At 31.2% G+C, this 17886-nt stretch overlaps 1 pseudogene across 1 annotated transcript; it reads left to right on the top strand.

Annotated features, from left to right (window-relative positions):
• The first annotated feature begins 14364 nt into the window (after positions 1-14364).
• Positions 14365-16024, top strand: LOC111302396 (serine/threonine-protein kinase UCNL pseudogene; annotated as a pseudogene). Its single transcript, XR_016328228.1, has one exon. The product of XR_016328228.1 is annotated as a serine/threonine-protein kinase UCNL pseudogene (transcript).
• Positions 16025-17886: the final 1862 nt, after the last annotated feature.

Below are 17886 nucleotides of genomic sequence, written 5' to 3'. Positions count from 1 at the left end.
GGAAAGTAAGGCAGCTTAAAGACATGGTACTTCCTTTTGATAATAGCTTATATCAATCAGTTAACCTTTTGACAAAAATGTAGTTATCAGAAGTCGAGCTTATCAAAAAAAATTAAAAGCTAAAAAAAAAGAAATGAAAAGAGAAAACTTGAGACTTCGTGAGAAAGTAAGATAATTAAAATATGAAGTAAAGATACAAGGGAACAAATTAGAGAAAGTCATTAAAGAACAAGATACGACCAATAATGATTTGAAAGATTTGCACTAAAAAAATAAGAGATTGCAAGTTCAATTCAAAATAAAAAAAGTCACCAAGTCTTACCTCAGTCGACAACGTGAAATGGATGAGCTTCAAGAGGAAATGAACCAATGGAAGGGCAAAGCTCAAAAAAAGCAAGAGGAAGCCACCAGAATTTTTTAAGAATGCTAGAATTATGAGGGGTTATACTCTACAACTTTAACAAGATTGGTGAAATGCCGAAAAAAAAAAGGAAAGGTTGAAAGCCATGCTTGCAAAAGAGAAAAAAAAAGCACCTAGAAGTACTAAATGAGAAAAAATCACTTCACCGGATGATCCAAGAGTTTGAGCTGCAACTACAAAACCACAAGAACCACATTTCAGCAATAATAGATGAGTGGTAGAGAAGAGAAAAAGATTGAATCTTCATATGTGATTTAGAAAGAGATGTTCGCATGAGATGGAAGGCAAAAAGCTTAAGAAGGCAAGAGTATATAAAACACATGACTAATCAAGTTTGTAAGGCAGTAAAAAAGGCATAGGAGATGGTTGAAAAGGTAGAAGTGTTAAGAAGAGAAGTCAATCCTATAGCAAAATATGAAAAGCATCTAGTAAACTTTCTAGATGAAATCAAAGATTATTATGAGCAAGTTAAACACTTTTATGGATATAATTCTAGGATAATAAATCTCATGTAACAAAGTTGTATGAAATTAATGAAAATTTCTAGTGTTGAAACTTGTCCAAGAGCAAATATCCTCCACTTGCATTCATGCATCCTATACACTATTTTTTTAAAAAAATTTCAACACCTGGCATTTTGATTTTTTGTAAAAAATTTTTGTGGTAACAAAGGTTCAAGAATAGCTCACCTTTCAAAAATTTTGACTCAACCTACTCACCATTCATACAACACAAGAGCTCAGACAAGAATCAGGGAATAAGAACAAGCCAATCAATTTGAAAGGATTGAAAAAGCTCAAGAAGAACTAAAAGAGGATCTTTATAGGATAATGGACATGCTCAAAAATCTGGATAAAAGAAAAGTAGTAGAAGAAAATCCTAGCCTTCAAGAGCAATCGCTAGATATAGCAAATCCTATATACCCTCTAGGGTTTGAGCTTCGACCTACCTAACCTTTTCAATGAATTAGAATTCAAATTCCTACTCCCATAGGATATTCCAATCTTTATCTAGGAATGGCATCAACACTTGCTCTAAGATAGTTTTAAAATTTTTTTAATCCTGTTATGATGGAAAAACCACCTGAGCCAATCTTGGTTCCTGACTTAGATGATCCCAAAGAGAGAGAAAAACAAAGGATAAAGGTACCTAAAAAAGTGAAAGATACCAATGCCCAAGAAAAGATGAAGTTATTGGAAAAAAGGTTTAGGGCCATAGAGGGAATGAATTTTTATGGCTCCATAAATGCAACCGAGTTTTGTTTAATCTCGGATGTGATCATTCTTCCTAAATTTAAGGTCCCTGAATTTGAAAAATATGATGGCATAAAATATCCAATGACTCATGTTATCATATATTATTGTAAGATAGCGACGTATGCTCGAGATGAAAAGTTATTAAGGTACATATTTTAAGATAACCTTACAGAATCTGTAATCATATGGTATATTCAACTAGATAAGACTCATATTCATTCTTGACAAGAGCTTACAATAGCATTCCTTACACAATATCAACATGTCATGGATCTTGCTTCAGATCATCTATTTTTACAATGTATGAAAAAAAAAAAAGCAACTAAGAGCTTTAAAGAATATGCACAAAAATGAAAAGACTTGGCTGCACAAATATAGCCTCCTCTCACTGAGAAAGAAACAAATGTCTTGTTTGTAAATACCCTAAAAGCACTGTACTATGAGAGACTGATAGGCAATGCAACCAAGAATTTTACAGATATGGTGATATCAGGTGAGATTATCAAAAATACCATAAAAATGACAAGCTCGATGTAGAAGAGACAAGCGAAACAAAAAAAGGTGGAATTTTTTTTAAAAAAAAAATAAAGCTCAAGAGATAAACTATGTGGGGTAACAATTCAGATGTTTTATGCCCTACCCTACACCAGTCTACCAAACCCATTATCCTCTCATAAATAATATTATATTAATTTCTCATCCTTATCAGCCATACCAAACACTACCACAACCAGCTTATTCATCTCATTTTTAGCCATCCTTTCAGACACCCACCTACAACCATCCTATTACACCCACCAAACCAGAATGGAAGCCTAATCCTAGTAATGGTCTAAGAGCCTCGAGAACTACCCAAGAAAAAAGCACCTTCGATCCAATACCCATGACATACACGGATTTGTATCTTTAACTTATTGAAAAACATTTATTAGCCCCTGTTATTATGAAACCTTTGAAACCCTCGTTTCCTAAATGGTATGATCCCAATGCGCATTGTGATTATCATTATGAAAACCTAGGCCATTCCACTTAGAATTGCACTGCTTTGAAGTACAAAGTGCAAGGATTAATCAATGAAAGGGTGTTAAATTTTGAAATCAGCCAATGAGAAACTCTAAATGTTAGTGGGAACCCTCTACCAAACCATACTAGACCATTAATAAATGCCTTAATTGAGGGGCAAACAAGCTATGTAAAAGAGAAGATAGATGAAGTTAAGACTCCAATGGCTAAGGTGTTTAAAGTCTTGATTAAGGTTGATATTTTAAATTTAGTAAAACCTCAAAATTACTCTAAAGTGATTAACTCAACTAAGAGTTGTAATTATCACAAAGGTGCTTTGGGGCATTCTATCATTAGTTATCACTAATTTCTTCAAAAGGTGTAAAAATTGATGGATATAGGTCAGATAGAGTTTTACTAAGAAAAAAAAAGTTGATGAAAGTTGAAATGTCTACCATTGATTCAAATAATAAGTTTATACGTAGATCAGTAATAATTTATTATGATAAAAAGTCAACATCAAGGCTAGAAAAGCCTATCTCCTGACTAGTAGTGACAATTAAAGTTTTAATCTTTTTTCATACCAGAATGATAAAGCAGTACCGTAAAAATATGACTGTGATATTATAGTTAATCCATATACTACAAACATAATGGGCGTAGGAGGTATGACTCGAAGTGAGAGCTGTTATACTCTAAAAGCTCTAGAAAAAGCTAGAAAAGAGAAAGTAAAGGTGTGAGAAGAAAAGAAAAGCTAGAGTAATCCTGTTGTAGCCCCAAAAAAAGAATGTTAGAAGTTGGTCTTTGAAAGTGAAGCTTGTAAATTTTTAAAGCTAATAAAGCATAGCGAATATAGCATGGTAGAACAATTAAACAAGATGCTAGCTAGAATTTTGCTATTATCATTGTTGATTAGCTCATAGTCACACCGTAATACTTTGCTGAAAGTGTTAAATCAAGCATATGTGTCTCACAATGCTTCTGTTGAATACGTAAAATAGCTTGTTAACAATCTGACAATTTCAAATTATATCTCTTTTAATGATGAAGAGATTTCTTATGAGGTTATGAAAGTACCAAGGCTCTTGACATTACTATAAAATATAAAAATCATATAAAGGATAAAGTTTTGATCGATAATGGCTCATCCATCAATGTTATGTCTATGACTACTCTGGTGAAACTCCCTGTTGATGGATCTTATATGAAGCCTAGTTATATGATAGTGTGAGTCTTTGATGGAACACAAAAAGAGGTACTGAGAGACATAAAAATACCATTGTAGATTGGTCTATGCACTTTCAATGTGAAATTTCAAGTTATGGACATCTTTTCTTCATATAGTTGCTTATTAGGTAGGTCATGGATTCATATGGTACGTGTTGTTTCATCTTCATTGCATCAAAAAGTTAAATTCATTATTGAATGAAAGCTAACATGTGTGGTAGGAGAAGAAGATTTACTGATAACTCAATTGGTAAATACTTTTTATATGAAATCAACAAACGAAGTACTAGAATGCTCTTATGATCTTTTAAGATTACCAACACAACATATGTGGCTAAAGGATCTAAATTATAGTCATCACACTTGCCTACAACTACTAAAATGGTCGTCGAACAGTTTACTAAGATGGGATGGCAACCTGAAGCTGGACTTGGGAAGAATCTGTAAGGAATCATAAAGCCACCAGCAATTTATGAAAAGAAAGATAAATTTAGCTTGGGTTATAAACTAACAAGAGAAGACATAATGAAATGATGAGTGAAAAGAAAGAAAAAATAATGGCTAATCTTGGGGGATATGAGCTAGAGTCAGAGCCTATGGTCATTCCCTACCTTTATGATTCTTTTCATTTAGGAGGATGTATCTACCCAGATTCACTTGAAACCCTGTGTGCAAAGTTTGTGGAAGAGTTTTCAAAGCTAACTATTCAAATGGTGGATGATGAAAAAAAGAAAAGTTGAAATAAAAAGCTGTTCATGCACTCTTATCCTTTGGATTTCGAGCTAGATAATTGAAAAGTTATAGAGCTGTCTATTATCTTTAAAACTTTTGAAAAGTAATGTATTATGGAACTTTAAATCCCTAATTGCTTTTTACGAGCATTAGAAGATCTTTTGTAACTTGTTTATATTTGTCGTTTTAATAAAAGGCTTAGAATATGCATCCATATTTCTTCTATTTGTTTTTGCTTTCACTCATTTGAATCATTTCCTTTTTCATTCTGCCTTAATCATTTTCTTGCCATGCCAATGTTTTTTTTTATTTTACCCTTTACAAGGTCTAAAATAATGAACACAAGGATAATCATGCCAATAATCTTACATTCAATTTTGAAAACTTAATCCATGTTAATGAATTTGATAATGAATAAAATTCAAATAATTACACACTGCCTTCTGATTTGTTAAAATTAATAGAATATAAAGATAAGCCAATAAAGCTCTATCAGAAAATTATCAAATTAGTGATTTGAGGGATGATGAAAATAGAAGAAAGGTCAAAGTTGGTACATCCCTTTTACCAACTGAAAGGTAGAAGCTAGAAGAATTGCTTCGAGAATATATAGATGTGTTCACATGGTTTAATCAAGATATGCCAGGACTTAGCATAGATATTGTAAAACACAAGTTACCTTTAAAACTAGAACGCAAGTCAGTATAGCAAAAGCTAAGACGTATGAAGCTAAAGATGCTACTGAAAATTAAAAAAAAAAGTAAAAAAGTAATTTGATACTGAATTTTTAAAGGTGACAAAATATCCTAAATGGGTAACTAACATAGTGCCAGTTTTTAAAAAAAAATGAAAAAGTGAGAATATGTGTCAATTATCGAGACCTGAATAAGGTGAGTCCTAAAGATAGTTTTTTTCTGCCCCATATTGATACCCTAATGGATAATACTGCTAGAAATTTTATATTTTCCTTTATGGATGGCTTCTCAAGCTACAATCAAATTAAAATGGCTAGAGATGATATAGAGAAGACCACATTTGTGACCATGTGAGGAACATTCTACTATAAAGTCATGCCTTTTGGGTTGAAAAATATTGGTACTACTTATCAAAGAGCAATGGTGATTCTTTTTCATGACATGATACATAAAGAGATAAAAGTGTATGCGGATGATATGATTGTAAAATCTCTGAAGGAGAAGATCATGTAGTCAATCTCAAAAAGCTATTTGATAGATTGAAAAGATTCCAGTTGAAGTTGAATCCTGTCAAATGTACATTTGGTGCCAAATCAAAAAAACTATTAAGCTTTGTGGTCAGTGAAAGAGAAATTGAAGTGGATCCAGATAAAATACAGGTTATTCAAACCTTATCCCCTCCTCGTACCTCAAAATAGGTGCGAGCTTTTTATGAGAATATTGAATTATATTGCTCGTTTTATCTCTCAACTCACCTACAAATACGATCCCATTTTTAAGCTTCTTAAAAAACATGATCTAGGAGAATAGAATGATGAATGTCAAGAAGCTTTTGATAGAATCAAATAGTACTTTTCAAATCCGCCCATATTGGCGCCACTTGTTTTGAGAAAGCCTTTGATTTTATACTTAACAGTACATGAAAAATCAATAGGATATGTGTTGGGACAAAAAGATGAAACTAATAGAAAAGAACGAGCAATTTACTACTTAAGCAAAAAATCCACTAATTATGAGTCTAAGTTTTCACCATTAGAGAAGATATATTGTGAATTAGCTTAGACAACTCGAAGGCTTAGATAATACATATTTTATCACACTACTTAGCTCATAGCAAAGCTGGATCCTATTAAGTACATCTTTGAGAAGCCCTCATTGATAGGAAGAATAGCATGATGACAAGTTATGCTTTCAGAATATGATATCATTTATGTGACTTAAAAGACTATAAAAGAAAGTGCAGTAACCGAGTTCCTTGCTGATAGTGCTATCAAAAATTATGAACCTGAATTTTCTTGACGAAGATGTGATGGCCATTGAAGAGAATGAACCTATTGAAGAGTCTTGGTGAATATATTTTGATGGAGCAATAAATGCTTTAGGCCATGGTATTGGGGCAATTTTAATATCTTTCGACAAATATTATTGTCCCATCACAGCCAGGTTGAATTTCAATTGCACAAATAATGTGACTGAATATGAGGCCTGTATTATGGGTTTGTAAGTAGCAATTGAAAAAAAGATCAAAGTGTTATATGTGTTTGGAGATTCAGCTCTAGTCATCTATCAGTTACGAGGTAAATGGGAAACAAGAGATTCCAAGTTGATCCAGTACCATAAATATATCTCTGAGTTGGTCAAGCAATTTAAAGAAATTTATGGGGTATATACAAATGGTCATATGATGGCTAGATAAATTATGAGGGCTGATTATTATTGGTTGACAATGAAAAGTAACTGTATTAATTATGCCAAAAGATACCATAAGTGCTAGATTTGTGCTAACAAAATTCATGCCCTTCCAACAGCTTTGCATGTTTTGGCACCTCCATGCCATTCTCTATGTAGGGCATGGATGTCATTGGGTCCATTACTCTAAAAGCTTAGAAAGGGCATAGATTCATCTTTATGATGATTGATTATTTCATAAAGTGGGTAGAAGCTACATCATATGTTAGTGTGACCCAATTCGTAGTATGCAAGTTCATAAAAAAAGAGATAATATGCAGATATGGGCTTTTAGAGACGATTATTTTTTATAATGCCAAAAACTTGAACAACAAAATGATGAATGAAGTGTGCATTCAGTTCAAGATCCGTCATCGTAATTTGGCACCATATCGTCCAAAGATCAATGGGGCAGAAGAGACTGCAAACAAGAATATCAAAAGAATCTTAGAGAAAATGACTGATACTTATAAAGATTGGTATGAAAAGTTACTTTTTGCTTTGCATGCTTATAGAACATTAGTCCGAACATCTACTGGGGCCACCCCATTCTCTTTGGTATATGAAATGGAAGCTATGCTATCCATCGAAGTGAAAATTCTCTTGCTGAGAGTCCTAATGGAGGTAGAGTTAAAGAAAGCATAATAGGTTCGAAATCACTACGAACAATTAAACCTCATTGAAGGAAAAGACTTACAACATTATATCATGATCAATTATATCAAAAGAGGATGATGAGAGCACATGACAAGAAAATCCATCCCCATCGCTTTAGGAAAGAAAACTTAGTATTGAAAATGATCCTTCCAAATCAACATGACAATCGAGAAAAATGGACACCAAATTGGTAGGGCCCGTATGTGGTGAAAAAGGCATTTTTTGGTGAGGCATTGATTTTAACAAAGATGGATGGAGGTGATTTATCTAATATGATGAATTCAGATGCTGTAAAAAATATTTAGCTTTAAAAAACAAATAAAAAAAATAAAAAATGAAAAAGAATGACATATCTAAGCTAAAAACCTGAAAAAGACGGCTTAAACACGAAAAAGAAGCATTATCAAGAGAATATCCCATAACACAGGGGCAAGTGTAGTTTGACGAACTCTAAAGAATTAAGGAAGTCATCTGATTTAGTTTTAGAAAAAGAATCTAGAAATATTTTATTCATGATTATCTTATGATCATTATTTGGGTACCTTTGTTTAGACTCAAACACTTTGCCATGCACTTATTATCAGTTTAATGAAATATGTTTCCTTTTCTTTAATAACACCTATCCATTCCTTTATTCTCTTTTCTTTTTTGATATTTTTGTTCACCGTACAAATAGAAGAAATATGTGATTGCATTTTGTTTGTCTTGAACTTAAAATGATGAAAAGAAAAACAAACATGAAAGATCTTAGTATTACTTTTAAAAAAAAAGTTAACAAAGGCAGATGAAAAAAGATGAGAAAAGCATGACAAGACATTGATGTTGCAAACTTTTGAAAAAGAAAAATATTGTTAGGAAAGAGTACAATGGTCAGATGTTAAAAACAGATTAGTCATATGAAAAATTTAAGAATTTTGATAAAAAAAGCAAAAAGCAAGAGATTTTGAGAGCTTTTTACCATAATTAAAAATAAATGATTGCATTACATACATTGCATTTAGAGCACTCAATACATGCATCCTGAACAGTTATAATAAGGACAAAGACTTTCCATTTTCTAATGAAAAAAAAGATTTTAATATTTGGATGAAGATAATAATCAAACAAAAGATTTCAAAAGAGAAAAATTTACTTATTCAAAGATAAGAACTCGATTTCGAGAAAAGATGAGAGTCTTAAAGTCGTTGAACCTCTGCTTAGAGAAGCTTTTTCAAGATAAATTTTAAAATCATTAAGCCTCTACTTAGAGAAGCTTTTCCAAAATGAATTTTAAAGTTGTTGAGCCTCTACTTAGAGGAGTTTTTCCAAAATGATGAATTTTAAAGTTGTTGAACCTCTGCTTAGAGGAACTTTTTCAAGATAAATTTTAAAGTTATTGACCATCTGCTTAGAGGAGCTTTTTCAAGATAAATTTTTAAAATTGTTGAGCCTCTACTTAGAATAGCTTTTTCAAGATGATGAATTTTAAAGTTGTTGAGCCTCTACTTAGATGAGCTTTTTTAAGATGGATTTTTAAAGTTGTTAAGCCTCTGTTTAGAGGAGCCTTTTTAAATTTTCAAAAATATCGTTGAACCTCTATTTAGAGAACTTAAAAAAAAAAGATTTTATGCTAAATATTTCTTCTTTCCAAACAAAATGGTTGTTTGTGTATCTTTGTCTTATTCTTGATTCTTAGAAATAGGTAAAAAGAGATAGCTGTAAACACCATTTTGTATTTATTATTATTATTATTATTATTATTATTATTATTATATTTTTTCTTTCTTTTACTATTTTCCTTTTTTTCTCCTTTCTTTCTTTATTTTTCTTCTTTTTCTAATATTTTTCGGTTCAGTTTGACAAAAATCTGAGTGTATTAAATGCACCTTCCCTGAAAGTCCAAAATTCCAGCCATTACCGCCATCAGTAACTACTTGACATACTACCTAACTGACAGCGTGGATTTTAGCTTGAAAATCTGGGATTTGAATCTCAAAAAATCTAGGATTTGAATCTCAAAAAGCTTTATAAATAGAGCTTATTGCCTGTATAAAAAAAAAGAGCAATCGATTAAAAAAATCCTAGAAGCCTTACAAAAAAAATCTACTAGATTAACAAAAAAACTTTATGTCAAAAAAGCCAAACAAACACAAATCACGTAAAAGAAAAACTCAGCCTTTGAAAATGAAGACCTCAACACAAAAAAAAAAAAAAACACAAACATAAAAAAAAATTTTGGCTGAACCTTTCAGGCTAGATCTATGCTGTTTGGAGTTTATTTTCGCAAAACCAGGCTTAGATCTAGAATCTGAAGGCTGTGGGGAGCATTTTGGTGTTTTCTTGTAATTTTTTTACACCAGCGACAACGATTAGAGCTTGCCGATAATGAGGAAAGCGGTCGTCGTCAAGGCGGACAGTCACCGGCCTTAGATCGATCAATAAAAAGGGGAAAATAATAGTGTTTTTTTTTTTTTAAGAAAAAGGGGAGAAATGACTAAAATTTTTTTTTGGACTTTTATATAAGCTGCCAATAGCCAAAACGATGCTGTTTCAATAAAGACCAAAACAACATCGTTTTAGCCCTTGAAGATCCACGCATCAACCCGTAACCCGATCTTGGGTCCATGCACCCGACTCACAACCTGCTTCTCCCTCAACCTCTTATCGATCTAGCTAAACCGACCCAGACCGAACTATACCGGCGTTCAACTATCAAACCAACCAGACCAATCCAAGCTATCGAACCGATCGGACCTACGTTGATCTAATTGTTGACCAGTCTGGTTCAGGTAAAAAAAATTTTTTTGAATTTTTTATATATTATTTTTATAATGTTTATACATATTAAAATATTTAAATTTGTTAGACTAAATTTTATTTTGTAAAAATTCTTTATAATTTTGATAATTTTAAAATAAAATAAAAATAAAAATAAAACCTTTTAATAATAATAAATTAAATAAAAATGTAAGAAAAAAAATTTTTATCTGACGATTAGATTCAAATGTACTTCGAGTAGTGATACTTACGAAATCTCTAGTTGAGAAGAGTTTTTTAAAATATTACCAGTGTATGAAGTATTTATAAAAAAATTTTCAATACAATAAAAAATATCTTTTTTTTTGTTATAAAATAGTAAATAAAAATTAATTAATAAAGTAATAAAATGATAAAAAAAAATAAGAAAAATAAAATTTTATCCGATGACGGGATTCTAAAAGTATTTCAAGTAAAGATGCTTTAAGAAATCTCTAGATAAGAAGATTTTTTAAAATATTATCAGTTTATTGGAATAATTATAGAAAATTTTCAATATAATAAAAAATTTTTTCTTCAAAGTTTTAAATAAAATCAATAATAAAATGTATGCATTAACATATTAGTATTTTTTTGCATTGCATGCACCACATGATTTTTACAAAAAATAAATTTGAATATCTGATGATAAGATTTTAAGGTATTTCAAGAAGCGATGCCTAATAAATCTTTATGTGAAAAATTTTTTTTTTAATATTATCATTGTACTTAAACATTTTAAGAACTATTTCAATAAAAATGTTCTGATTTATTTTTCTTCAATAAAATTTGAACAATAAATATAAAAAAATAATAAAAGAAAAAAAATCAAAATTTCAATAAACAAATAAAAAAAAATTTCAAACACCAAAAATAAGATTGTTTTTATCAAAATTAATTGATAATACATAATTAATTAATACCATTTTAAACAAACGTTGTGAGGGTGCTAATCATTACACATACGTAACCAACTCTCGAATCTATCATGTTTTGCAGACCCTAAAATTATCATTTTAATAAATTTTAATTAATTTGAAGATTTTGTTAAAAAAAATATGTTTTAATAAGTGATCAATCATATCTAATAAAAAAATAGTGATAATTTTATTTTTTTTATTTTTAAATTCATCGGACGAACACAAAATTATTACCACAAGATTAACTATCAATTATGGTACTCCATCACGTATTAAAATTATTTGTTCCACCAAAACGTTCAATCGCAAGCTTTGCAACCCATCCTATAAGATTGCAATTACTTGTTCTTTTTTCTATCTCTCTTACGTCACGATTATCATACGCAATAGCTCTCTCTCGCACTCTCTTTCAAGGTGTCTTTCAGCTCTCAAAACAAATCTCACTTAACCTAAGCATAAGAACATATTTATAAGTGCAAAAAAAACCCGAAATTAATTTATCAAAGTATAAAAATTAACTAACAAACAAATTTATCTAAATAAATTTAAGTAAAAAAATCTAACAAAAAAATAGTAAGTATATCATATAAGCTATATAGAAAAAAAAATTTTCTTTTAATGTAATGGCCACTTTTAAAAGAAAAAGTCAAAAGCTTTCATTACCAAAGAAAAATTAAAAAAATAAAAAATAAATGCATCCATCAAATAGAGGCTTAGTTTAAGATTTGTCTAGATTCCATTAATACTTTCATATACTATTAGAAATTATTGATTCTATGCTTTCTTATCATTTGCCAAAAAAAAAAAAAGACAATTAAAAGAATCAATTGGAGAGCTTAAATATTATTACTATGTAGAAATATTTAAATTAACTTGTACCCTATATTTCTTCTTTTGCTGCAATTTTTCTTGCCCCGTCAATAGACAAGTGATTGAAGACAAAAATTCCAATATTGGGAAGCTACTTAAATGTTGTCACAAACTTGACTTTGTTGAACAATAAATTGCACATTGATGGCCCTCATTCCTTCTATCAATCCCATCCGCGTGATATTTTGGCATTAAAGAAATGCTCCCTAATTACGACATCAGACATTTCCCTCAAATTGTGTGGCCTTTTTCTAAGCTCATTAGTTGATCAAAAATCAATTTCATATTATTTTAACTTAGTGCAATTCACATTCTAGCTTTAATAATTGAAATGGTTTCTTAAAAGAATGTTAATCCAACTATAAGTTTTTTTTTTTTTTTTTATGTTTTTGCCCAACTAATACTGATTCAATCGATAAATAATTTTGGATTTGAATCTTACATATGATTATTCTTTGATGTTAATCTTATCTTGACTTGGTGGTCTAAATTTATCTCAAATTGTATATACCAAAGAACATTAATGTTGAGATAAAATATAAACATAAGTAGGTGATAACATTCGAACAATAAAACCTAAATTCATGAAGGTGCACGATCATATTCTCCCCTTGGATTATGGGGAGTCCCCATCTGAAAACCGTACAAAAACGAATCTTTTTTATTTTTGTGCTTTTTCTTTATTATTATTATTATTTTGGTTCTATGATCTTTCCTTACTCCAAACACGTGTGCCCATTTTTTCTTTGCTCATTAGTGTCTATTTAATAAGAAAAATAAAAGGAAAGGAAAAGGCCTATCCACTTTAACCAACTCATTACACTTAAAGACCTCCTTCCAAATGGGTGTCAATTACTATATTTTTAGTAAAATTATTGTCTTATAAAAATAATAATAATAATAATAATAATGATAATTAAAGGTACTGTTGGATAGAAGGACATTTGTCACCTATAGTATTAGTTAAATTTGACAATTTGACAATTTGTATATTTATATTTTTTTATTTTATATTTAATACGTATAAAATATAAAAATTATTATGTCATTTTTTTGTCAACAACTTAAATATATTAGATTTTTTTTATTTTTTTATTTTTGTTAAATTCATACAAAAATTTTTTTATAATTTAAAACCATATTCAATTCATTTATTTATTTTTTTTATCATTTTCATATCTTGTCTCATTTACATACTTAGAATTATTAGGTCTAATATTAGCTTAGGGATCAAATATTATTTATTTTATAAATTTGATTTTGAGATTATAAAATTATAATATTCATCTATAAAAAATAATATTTTTTAATTACATAAATATGTTTTCATAAAAAATTACTAATAATTATAGTCATGGATGATGAGATTTTTTTTAAATTTAATAAGCAATAAAGGGAAAAAATTAAATAAACCAATGAGTTTAATGGCAATTTTGATTCCAACTCTTACATTAACATGCAAAATCTAATGTATGAAAATAACTAGCAAAAATGAAATACTAAAATGTTTTAAAACTTTGGGTTTTCTTTTTGAGACGAAAGTTGTGCTTTTTGGTTTTGCCCAAAAAAGGCCAAATGCAGAGAACCTTCATTTGGATCACTGTTTCAATTTTCAATCATAGTCCATCCCACGTAGAAGCCAGATCCCTATTTCACACAAGCACCGGAAAAAAATATATAACATTGATAATTTAAATTATGATCTAATTTTTAAAATAAACAACTAATTATTATTATTTTTATTTTAATCATTAAAATTTGAATAAATTTTTTTATCATTTAACTGAAATATTTAACGATGTACGAACATAATAATATCACATAAAATATCTGATATCATATAATATTTATTCATTAATAATATCACATGATATGTAAGATATCTATGTAAGATGATAAAATAATGTCACATGCTATTTATCAGTACATCATTATAGATTATTATAAATTATTATAAATTATTAGTTGAATGATTAAAAAATTATTTATTTAAACTTTAATAAATTAATTACAAATTTAAATTAAAAAACCATTTTAAAAATAAACGAGCAAGAATATATTTTACCAAAGAAAAAATATATAAGCATTACCACAACAAAACCATAAACAAGACGTATAAGCCAAAACGCAACCAACCATCAAAACTATAAGTATTAATACAACAAACCAAAAACAAGATACATAAGCCCAACCCCAACAGTCAAAACTATCTTTCTCTCCCCCAACATTCTCTTCCTTTTTTTTTTCTTTATCTGTCTCTCCTTTTTGTCTTTTATTCTTCTCTCTCTGAAATGGAGAATCCTTCATCTTCACCACCATTTCCGCCTGAGTTGGATTTAGAAAACCTTAAAGCCATCAAAATCTTAGGCAAAGGAGCCATGGGCACTGTCTTTCTCGTCCACGACACATCTACCGACCCCACCGCTCGTTCCCCTTTTGCGCTCAAAGTTGTCCAAAGATCCAAACATGATGCGGACCGTCGAGCCCGCTGGGAAATTGGGGTCTTGACAAGGCTATCCATGCCCGACCCTTCTCTTCACCACCCATTTCTCCCTCGTCTTTTGGGTCGTCTCGAAACCCCCGAGCTTATTGCTTGGGCTGTCCCTTACTGCCCTGGCTCCGACCTCAACGTCCTCCGTTACCGTCAGAACGACCGCGTTTTCTCCCCTGCTGTTATCCGATTTTACCTGGCTGAGATCCTCTGCGCTCTCGAGCACCTGCATTCCCTGGGCATTGTTTACCGAGATCTCAAGCCTGAAAACATCCTCATTCAACAGTCAGGTCACGTAACTTTAACGGATTTCGACCTTTCACGCAACTTAAAGAAGAAACAATTATCAGAAATTTTAACTGACGACAAAAAGGGCCAGAATCCATTGCCTGAAATTCATGTTCGACGTAAATATCGACGAAACTTTATTCGATGGATCCCCGTTGTACCTGATAATAATTATAGCAAGGCTTTGAAGAAAGCGAAATCAGCCCGAGTCAGCCCAGTGAGTAGACGAAAGCTCAGTTTCTCAAACGGGGAACGTTCCAACTCGTTCGTGGGCACCGAGGAATACGTGTCACCTGAAGTAGTACGCGGAGATGGACATGAATTCGCCGTCGATTGGTGGGCTCTGGGAATTCTAACCTACGAATTGCTGTACGGGACGACGCCGTTTAAAGGGAAGAATCGGAAAGAGACGTTTCGAAACGTTTTATCCAAAGAACCAGAGTTCATGGGACAAGGAAACGCGTTGACGGATTTGATCGGACGGCTACTACAAAAGGATCCAAAAAAGAGACTCGGATACCACGGAGGCGCGTGCGAAATAAAGGAGCACGTGTTCTTTAAAGGGGTCAGTTGGGGCCTCTTGGCGCAGATGTTACGGCCGCCGCTTATTCCGTCAAGAGACAACGGTGACTTGACGGAAAAAGTAACATCTGGACAAATAGATATAAGGGAATATTTCCAGAGTTTGAAGGCTCCGTTGTCAATGCCACCATCACCACTACCATCGCCGTCATCAGAGCAAAGACAGAACGTTTCCTTCACGGAGTACTAACGCACGTGTGAGAGTTTGTATGCACACATGCAAGGTTCAGTTAGATAAATTCCTTATTTTACTTTTTATTTTGTAGTGTCCATAAAATAGCGGTAGAAACGTGAAAATGGCGGAGATTTGGGGTATAAAGCCATTAGAAATTGTTGTACTATACAATTGTTTATACGGTTATGAAACTTGTTGATCAGTACTTTTCTCCGGTTACAACTTTATAACTCACGGTACGTGTCATCCACGCGCCGGCATGCGATACGCCAAAAAATTGTTTTGAAAAAATTGTTCTTTTTTTCTTAAAAAAAAGAACTTGGTATGAAAGAAATTCTTGCATTTTTTTATAGTAATTCCAAAAGAAACTTTAGATTAAAGGTGAAGGCTTTTACTTTGTATGCATATAATTAAGTACATAATGAATGGTGAGTTAATTATTTTTTTAATTATTAATTAACAGATAATTGAGTTGAATGAAAAATGAGGAATTTGGAATGGAAAAAAGGTGTTGATGCATATTAAGCTTAAAGATGTCGGATTAAAGCGGGCTCGAGAGTTTAAATGGAAATCATTAATTCGTCCGTGTTGCCGAAAGGTAATAATGGAAATACTGTTGATTCCGTGAGGAATGGTAGCTAATTCATCAATTAATTCCACTATTCTTATCAAAATCAAATCAAAATAATTACTAACAAGAAAAAGCAACACTTGCCTTCCATCTCTCAAATGGCACGTGGTGAACCTCCTAGATTTTGATTACTCAAATTATTAAAAAAAAAAAACTATGAATCCATTAATTTCATCTTGTTTTCTTCAAAATAAACTATCCCAAATGCAGTCATAAGAGAAAGAAGAGATTGGAAAATGAACAGAGGAAGGTGACAATGTAAAGACAAATGACATTGTATTTATATATATATATATCGTACAATCCTTATTTTTACACTTTTAATGGAAAAATTTTACTAGTGAAGTTATTACAGATATATGCACCATATTGAAAGATATAAACTTTCTTGGCTTTTAAATTCAAATGCCATCAATAAGGTTAAACTTTCTTTCTCTATTAAATTGAAGTAATTTTACTCATCCTTGAGTTCAATCAGGTTATCGTTTAATTTGATTTTTATTTAAGTACTTTGTCATTAAAAACTTCATGAATTCTATCTATTCAATTTCATCTAATTATGCAATGCTCTAAAGCTTATTACATGAAAACCATCTTTCGATCAAGCAAAAAACAACAATATAGTGCACTAAGAAATGCAGAAGGAAGTAATTACTTGGTGTTGATTTAATTGTCATACAATCAGTCTGTCTATGCTGTGGTGTGCATCATCAGGTGGCCGGAGCAGCTAAAACTGGAACTTGGTTTCCAAAACGCAAATAAAATTGACTATAAATTATTTCAATTGTCGGGTATTTTAAGGTTGTTTTTGTTGTCAAAATTTCCCGTCGCTATGACTCAAAGGTCCCCTCAACACAAAGGAACAAATGGACTCTTTGTCATTAACTTCTTTCTTGGCATTGGCTCTTTGCAATTTAATCACTCTGCAACAAACATTTTGGTCTCCCCCTTCTGAACAGGGAAAGAAAACAGCTTATAGGGTTGCCCTTGCCTTTCCTTCTTAAAACAACAATTAATAGATGTCCCATTACACATTTTTATTTTTCCCTATGAAAGCCTGTAGGTATTGCTTTCTCTTCTTGCCCATCAAAATTTGACTTGGCCCCTTCTTTGTTTAGAAAATAAATGTAAAGGTAATGACCCTTAACCTGTCTCTTTAAAAAAAGAGGTGAATAATGGAAATTTTAATGTATTAGGGAAACATAACGTTAAAAGAGATACCGAATCAGTAAACAATAAATTTAACTATCAAGTGGCTTTAATTCGTTGCAAAAAAAAAAAAAAACTAGTGTATTGGAATTCCGGAAATAAAAGAAAAGGTTGAGCGAACCCCCACAATAACACACGCTGGACCACTAAACCCAAAGCTGAAAAACAATGGCATGCTTTAAAAGCTGTGGTCACGAGCAATGCTGATTGCATGTTTTCATTTATTT

This window comes from Durio zibethinus, chromosome 15, assembly GCF_047325235.1.
Source record: "Durio zibethinus cultivar Kanyao isolate XHJ-2024 chromosome 15, ASM4732523v1, whole genome shotgun sequence".
NCBI classification, from domain to species: domain Eukaryota; kingdom Viridiplantae; phylum Streptophyta; class Magnoliopsida; order Malvales; family Malvaceae; genus Durio; species Durio zibethinus.
The sequence above is the reverse complement of the archived record's forward strand: the minus strand, read 5'-3'. Positions and strand labels throughout refer to the sequence as shown.